Source organism: Phocoena phocoena, chromosome 6 (genome assembly GCF_963924675.1).
Source record: "Phocoena phocoena chromosome 6, mPhoPho1.1, whole genome shotgun sequence".
In the NCBI taxonomy this organism is placed as follows: domain Eukaryota; kingdom Metazoa; phylum Chordata; class Mammalia; order Artiodactyla; family Phocoenidae; genus Phocoena; species Phocoena phocoena.
Window position 1 is genome coordinate 53472576 of NC_089224.1, and position 7638 is coordinate 53480213.

Sequence of the window (7638 nt, forward strand, 5' to 3'; positions counted from 1 at the left end):
CAAATTCTCATTTGTACAACTTTTGTCAGCTATTAGAAATCAAAACTGTTGGCTAGTCCAAAATAAATGGCAGAAAGGAAGGCCTCTGTGGCATGAAAACACACATTGCAGAGCAGGCTCACATCAGAGTCTTGTGTTGAACTGCTCATTGACTGAGGATGTTCGTAGAATGGTACATTAAAGCTCCTTGGCAGAAAATTTACAACACAATCTGCCATACTAGCTCTGGCTCTCATTAGATGAGAGGATTTGCTACTCCCCAAAACTTGGGGAAAATATGTAACAGACACACACACACACACACACACACACACACACACACATATACACACACAAATATTTTAGGAAACTCTTCAGAGTCAGTAGCACTGTAATGAACCAGAGCTGGGCAAGAGGAAGGTATTATTAAATGCAGTATGTCTGTATTTGAAAAACAACCAACCTATTTTTAAGTTTTCAAAAATGTAGACTAGCTAACCAAGATATTTGGATCTCTTTCACTTTTCTAAAGTATCAAAAAGGAAATTTAGTTTGTTGAAATATTTCGGTCCTAGCTCTTTATTTTGGACATACATTTGATCATATTCCTGAGTGAAGATTCATATGTGTGATTTCAGTATCTATAATTATGCTGGTATGAGTGTACTTCTAAAGAGGTTGTATATACCTAGAGTAGATTTTAGTTCAGTTCACTGGCATTTTCTCCTTATTAATTTGGTGGGCAAGCCCAGTTTCACAAGTTGATATTTGTGACAGATATTTTTGGATGCTAAGTTTAATTACTGCTCAAGAAGGCATATATATTAAATACAGTTTGTTTCATGATGTGCTATAGGAGTTGCACAGCAAAAATTATATCAAAAATTTGAAGAATGGCTTTTATTAATTGCTTACCACTTCTCTGGAAATGTCTGGTTGCTTTACAAAGATGATTCTGTGCAATCCTTGTAACAGCTCTGCAAGCTATATATCATTGTCCACATTATAAAGATGATACAGTTGAGGCTCCAAGAAGGGGAGTTTATAGCAATTAAATATCTTCAGGGAAGTCTGTCTCTCTCCCAAACCTATTATTCTTCCAACTCTACCATGCTGCTGATAAACATCCAGTTCTTAGATTTCCTTCATAAGGCTCTACAAAGATGCCAGAAGAGAAACTTAACTTAACCTTGACAAGAGGGAAGGAACTTGAAGAAGAAAAAGTGTTTTCTTTTAAAATAAAATTCTGATAGCGAATTCCCTGCAGCCCCAAGGACCCATGATCTGTACTAAGTTATTATACACCCTAGCAATTCTAATAGGCCCACTTCTGCCTCGGTAGAAACACGTGAGTTGATCAATTCCATTTGTAATTACATCTGGGAAAAGGGATTATAGAGACAAATATACTCAGCTGTTTTGTTCCCATGTGTAGGACATGAAATTAATCACTGGACCAATCTTCCCCATGGTCCAGCATTATTAATCAAGGCAAACCCTTTGCTAAGTCTGGCACATACCAGTCCTAACACAGGAGTGTTTAGAAGAACCAAATGAAAATGTTTACTTCAAAAACAAATTTGTTCTCTTAATGCAGAGATTACTAGTAATGATTGTAAACTCTTAGTTATAGTGATTAGGTATGAAATTCCCAGCCTATACTATTCAGTCATTTCTGCCTTTTAACTACAATTGTGCTCAACGGTGAAATCTGTTTAGTAATTCAGAAGCACAACTACTTTTTAGTTTTATGCTGTCATGTCGCCAACTTCTTAGAACCCCAATGCTGATTGGTTTTCGTGTATTAGGAGGAGTCTACATGGGGCTGTTGCTTTGACAAATATGACTGAGAATAACTCCTAAGAGACTGATGCAGTCAATTGCTTACTTTACTGTTAATTTGATAGAATATTAAATGTAGCTTGAACACTTAACACTTTGATGAAATAGATACTTTCAGTTAATTTGAATAGATAGAACATAGACAAAATAAAAAGATTTTTACTGCTTTTCACAAAAAGGTTAATTTCCCTTTCCTAACCATTCTCTAAAGTTTTGAAAAATGTGTGTCTCAGACTACCAGTCTGTGGTATGTTTTTCATTGTTTATCATGCATGGAAGTTCTTATATTTATATAGATTCTGAGGAGATATATGGTTCAAAAAAGTTCAGAATTTCCACAGGGTCATAAATAGACAAAGCAAGTTAGAATTCTTCAAAATAAAGTTAAGTTTCTTTGAAAGGTTAGAAATAAATTCCAACAAATTTTATTTCACTGCAGTTTTTTTTTTCTCAGATAATGCCACAAGATTGGTGTTCTGTAGTGTGTAAAATGGGAAGAATTTCGCTAGGATATACAGGATATATAGGATATCTGGTGCTGGGCTTTTTTTTGTTGCAAGATTTTTAATCACAGTTTCAATTTCAGTGCTTGGATTGGTCTGTTTACATTTTCTGTTTCTTCCTGGTTCAGTCCTGGAAGGTTGTGCTTTTCTAAGCATTTTTCCATTTCTTTCGGGTTGTCCATTTTATTGGCATATAGTTGCTTGTACTACTCTCTCATGATCCTTTGTATTTCTGCAGTGTCAGTTGTTACTTCTCCTTTTTCATTTCTAATTCTGTTGATTTGAGTCTTCTGCCTTTTTTTCTTGATGAGTCTGGCTAATGGTCTATCAATTTTGTTTATCTTCTCAAAGAACCAGCTTTTAGTTTTATTGATCTTTGCTACTGTTTACTTTTTTTTCATCTATTTCTGATCTGATCTTTATGATTTCTTTCCTTCTGGTAACTTTGGGTTTTTTTAAATTCTTTTTTCTCTAATTGCTTTAGGTATAAGGTTAGGTTGTTTATTTGAGATTTTTCTTGTTTCTTGAGGTAGGATTGTATTGCTATAAATGTCCCTCGTATAACTGCTTTTGCTGTATCCCATAGGTTTTGGGTCGTCATGTTTTATTGTCATTTGTTTCTAGGTATTTTTTGATTTCCTCTTTGATTTCTTCAGTGATCTCTTGGTTATTTAGTAGTGTATTGTTTAGCCTCCATGTGTTTGTAATTTTTATAGTTTTTTTTTTCCTGTAATTGATATCTAGTCTTACAGCGTTGTGGTCAGAAAAGATACTTGATATGATTGCAATTTTCTTAAATTTACCAAGGCTTGATTTGTGACCCAAGATATGATTTACCCTGCAGAATGTCCCGTGAACACTTGAGAAGAAGGTATATTCTGTTACTGTTGGATGGAATGTCCTATAAATATCAATGAAGTCCATCTTGTTGAATGTGTCATTTAAAGCTTGTGTTTCCTTATTTACTTTCATTTTGGATTATCTGTCCATTGGCGAAAGTGGGGTGTTAAAGTTCCCTACTATGATTGTGTTACTGTCGATTTCCCCTTTTATGGCTGTTAGCATTTGCCTTATGTACAGAGGTGCTCCTATGTTGGGTGCATAAATATTTATACTTGTTATATCTTCTTCTTGGATTGATCCCTTGATCATTATGTAGTGTCCTTCTTTGTCTCTTGTAATAGTCTTTATTTTATAGTCTATTTTGTCTGATATGAGAAATGCTACTCCAGCTTTCTTTTGATTTCCATTTGCATGGAATATCTTTTTCCATCCCCTCACTTTCAGTCTGTACGTGTCCATAGATCTGAAGTGAGTCTCTTGTAGACAGCATATATACAGGTCTTGTCATACAGGTCATTCAGCCAGTCTATGTCTTTTGGTGGGAGCATTTAATCCATTTACATTTAAGGTAATTATCGACATGTATGTCCCTACTACCATTTTCTTAATTGTTTTGGGCTTGTTATTGTAGGTCTTTTCCTTCTCTTGTGTTTCCTGTCTAGAGAAGTTCCTGTAGCATTTGTTGTAAAGCTGGTTTGGTGGTGCTGAATTCTCTTAGCTTTTGCTTGTCTATAAAGCTTTTAATTTCTCTGTCGAATCTGAATGGGATCCTTGCTGGGTAGAGTAATCTTGGTTGTAGGTCTTTCCCTTTCATCACTTTAAATATGTCCTGCCACTCCCTTCGGGCTTGCAGAGTTTCTGCTGAAAGATCAGCTGTTAACCTTATGGGGATTCCCTTGTATGTTATTTGTTGTTTTTCCCTTGCTGCTTTTAATATTTTCTCTTTGCATTTAATTTTTGATAGTTTGATTACTATGTGTCTTGGTGTATTTCTCCTTGGATTTATCCTGTGTGGGACTCTCTGCGCTTCCTGGAGTTGATTGATTATTCCTGTTCCCATATTAGGGAAGTTTTCAACTATAAACTCTTCACATATTTTCTCAGTCCCTTTCTTTTTGTCTTCTTCTTCTGAGACCCCTATAATTTGAATGTTGATGGATTTAATGTTGTCCCAGAGGTCTCTGAGACTGTCCTCAATTCTTTTCATCCTTTCTTCTTTATTCTGCTCTGTGGTAGTTATTTCCACTATTTTATCTTCCAAGTCACATATCCGTTCTTCTGCCTCAGTTATTCTGCTACCGATTCCTTCTAGAGAGTTTTCATTTCATTTCTTTTGTTGTTCATCATTGTTTGTTTGCACTTTAGTTCTTCTAGCTCCTTGTTAAATGTTTCTTGTGTTTTCTCCATTCTATTTTTTTTTTTTTTTTGCAGTACGTGGGCCTCTCACTGTTGTGGCCTCTCCCATTGCAGAGCACAGGCTCTGAACGCACAGGCTCAGTGGCCATGGCTCACGGGTCCAGCTGCTCTGCAGCATGTGGGATCTTCCCGGACTGGGACACAAATCCGTGTCCCCTGCATCGGCAGGTGGACTCTCAACCACTGTGCCACCAGGGAAGCCCTCCATTCTATTTTTGAGCTTTTGGATCATCTTCACTATCATTACTCTGAATTCTTTTTCAGGTAGACTGCCTATTTCTTCTTCATTTGTTTGGTCTGGTGGGTTTTTACCTTGCTCCTTCATCTGCTGTGTATTTCTCTGTCTTCCCATTTTGCTTAACTTACTGTTTTGGGGGTCTCCTTTTCACAGGCTGTAGGTTCGTAGTTCCCGTTGTTTTTGGTGTCTGCCCCCAGTGGGTAAGGTTGGTTCAATGGGTTGCATAGGCTTCCTGGTGTAGGGGACTGGTGCCTGTGTTCTGGTGGATAAGGCTGTATCTTGTCTTTTTGGTGGGCAGGAGTGTGTTCAGTGGTGTGTTTGAGGTGTCTGTAACTTTATTATTATTTTAGGCAGCCTCTCTGCTAATGGGTGGGGTTGTGTTCCTGTCTTGCTAGTTATTTTCAGTGGGGTGTCCAGCACTAAAGCTTGCTGCTCATTGAGTGCAGCTGGGTCTTAGAGTTGAGATGGAGATCTCTAGGAGAGCTCTCATTGATTGTTATTACGAGGGATTGGGAGGTCTCTGGTGGACCAATGTCCTGAACTCGGTTCTCCCACCTCAGAGGCTCAGGCTTGACACCCGGCCAGAGAACCAAGACCCTCCCAGCCCCGGTTCATGCACTTCCCATCACTCTGCCAGCTTGTGCCTCTGTGCCTCCCTCCATTTCAGTTTGATCTTTACTTCCCATGCCGGGTGGGCGGCAGAGGGCAGTGCAGAGGATGCCAGTGGGCAGCTGCCTCACCACGTCCTCTTCTGCATTCCATACCAGGTTACTGGGTCCCTCCCAGTCACAGGGCGGGGTCCGCAAAGACAGCCCGCCTGCCAGACACACCCATAGACCTGGCAACAAGGTTGCACTTCTTCTTTTTTTTGCGGTACGCGGGCCTCTCACTGCTGTGGCCTCTCCCGTTGTGGAGCACAGGCTCCGGACGCTCAGGCCCAGCGGCCATGGCTCATGGGCCCAGCCGCTCCGTGGCATGTGGGATCCTCCCGGACCGGGGCACGAACCTGCGTCCCCTGCATCGGCAGGTGGACTCTCAACCACTACGCCACCAGGGAAGCCCGGCACTTCTTCTTAATGTTATGTTTTTTTATCAGATTACAAAAGTAATACATGATCATTGGGGAAAATTTGGAAAATTAAGTACAAAGAAGAAAACAATCTTCTGTAATATAATATTCATTCTTATATTTCTTCAATTTTTAAAAATGCAGCAGTTTCAGGCAAATCAAAAATCTGAAAAATGTATAGCAGTTATCTTTAAGGTTAAATATTGATATTTTATTTACGTCCTTCAGAGATAATCAGACACAATATAAGGGCAGTACATAGACCAATTGACAGGGCAGTGTCACTGAGGTCAGGAAATCCACATTTTGTCTTAGATTTCAAAGTTTAGATAATATGATGCCTCTTTTGATTTTTTTTTAAAGTTTAAATGATTTAAATGGGATAAAGTTTATGAAATATCTCTGAACATCCTGTATAAAATTCTTCACAGATTATACTCTAGAGCCAAAAAATCAAAACCATAAAGGAGTTTTTTTTCTTCTTTATCTTTGTTAATTCCCATTTTCAAATAATGTTTAAGAAAACAAGTATTCTTTAACCAAGGTCTCAGTCACTTTATCTGCAATGGAGTTTTGTTCTCTATATTTTTCTAAACAACATTGACAATTGCTCCAATAACCCAGTCCTAAATAAGAGAGCAATTTTGTGCTAAGGTGATGAGCTTTAAGAGTTGTTTCTTTCCCCCTTATTATGTGTAGTGAAGAGCAGTGTTCTTTTCTTGTTTTTCATTATATTTTGTCTTAATGGTCTAAAAATTCCATTACAAGTATTTGTCAAGTTGTTCCCATTTTAAAAGATCAAATTTAAAAAATATATATTTTTAATTTATTTACTTTATTTATTTATTTTTGGTTGCACTTGGTCTTCATTGCTGTGTGCGGGCTTTCTCTAGTTGTGGCGAGCGGGGGCTACTCTTTGTTGTGGTGCACAGGCTTCTCATTGCGGTGGCTTGTCTTGTTGTGGAGCATGGGCTCTAGGTGTGCAGGCTTCAGTAGTTGTGGCACGTGGGCTCAGTAGTTGTGGCTTGTGGGCTCTACAGCACAGGATCAGTAGTTGTGGCGCATGGGCTTAATTGCGCCATGGCATGTGAGATCTTCCCGGGCCAGGGCTTGAACCCATGTCCCCTGCATTGGCAGGTGGACTCTTAACCACTGTGCCATCAGGGAAGCGCAAAAGCTCTAAGTTTTAAAAGCAAATAGTATATAACTGCTGTGAAACAGATGGTGCACAAAGTATCTTTTTTGTTCTCATATATTGTGGTCATAAAGCCATCTTTACTTATTAAACATAAAGGGCCAATTGAGAAAATGCTTCTAAAAGCCATTCTTTTCCAGTAATTAAGACTTAACAGTTGTTTAATATTGTACATTGTATTTATTTTGCCCATTTTGGTGCAGAATTTAGATCTTCCAAGGTCCAAAAATCTTTAATCGTCCATCAGGGCATCATTGCCAACATTGTGTCTCATTTTTAACAACAACAACAGGAAAACAGTCTGAAATAAGATTAATCCATCTTCTAACAGTGTGCCAGAATGGCATCCTAGCAGCAATATGTCCTTGTAATTATCCAGCATAGAGGGCATATCCAGTCATGATTGGACCTAAATAGTTCAGGGTGATAATTGTGTAGTAGTTTCACTAGTAGATTACTTTTAATGCAACCAGTTACACTCACAGTGTGAACATATTTAACAAAAAGTATTTTTGCTATTGAACCCCACATGATTACTGGAGGGATGTGGGGT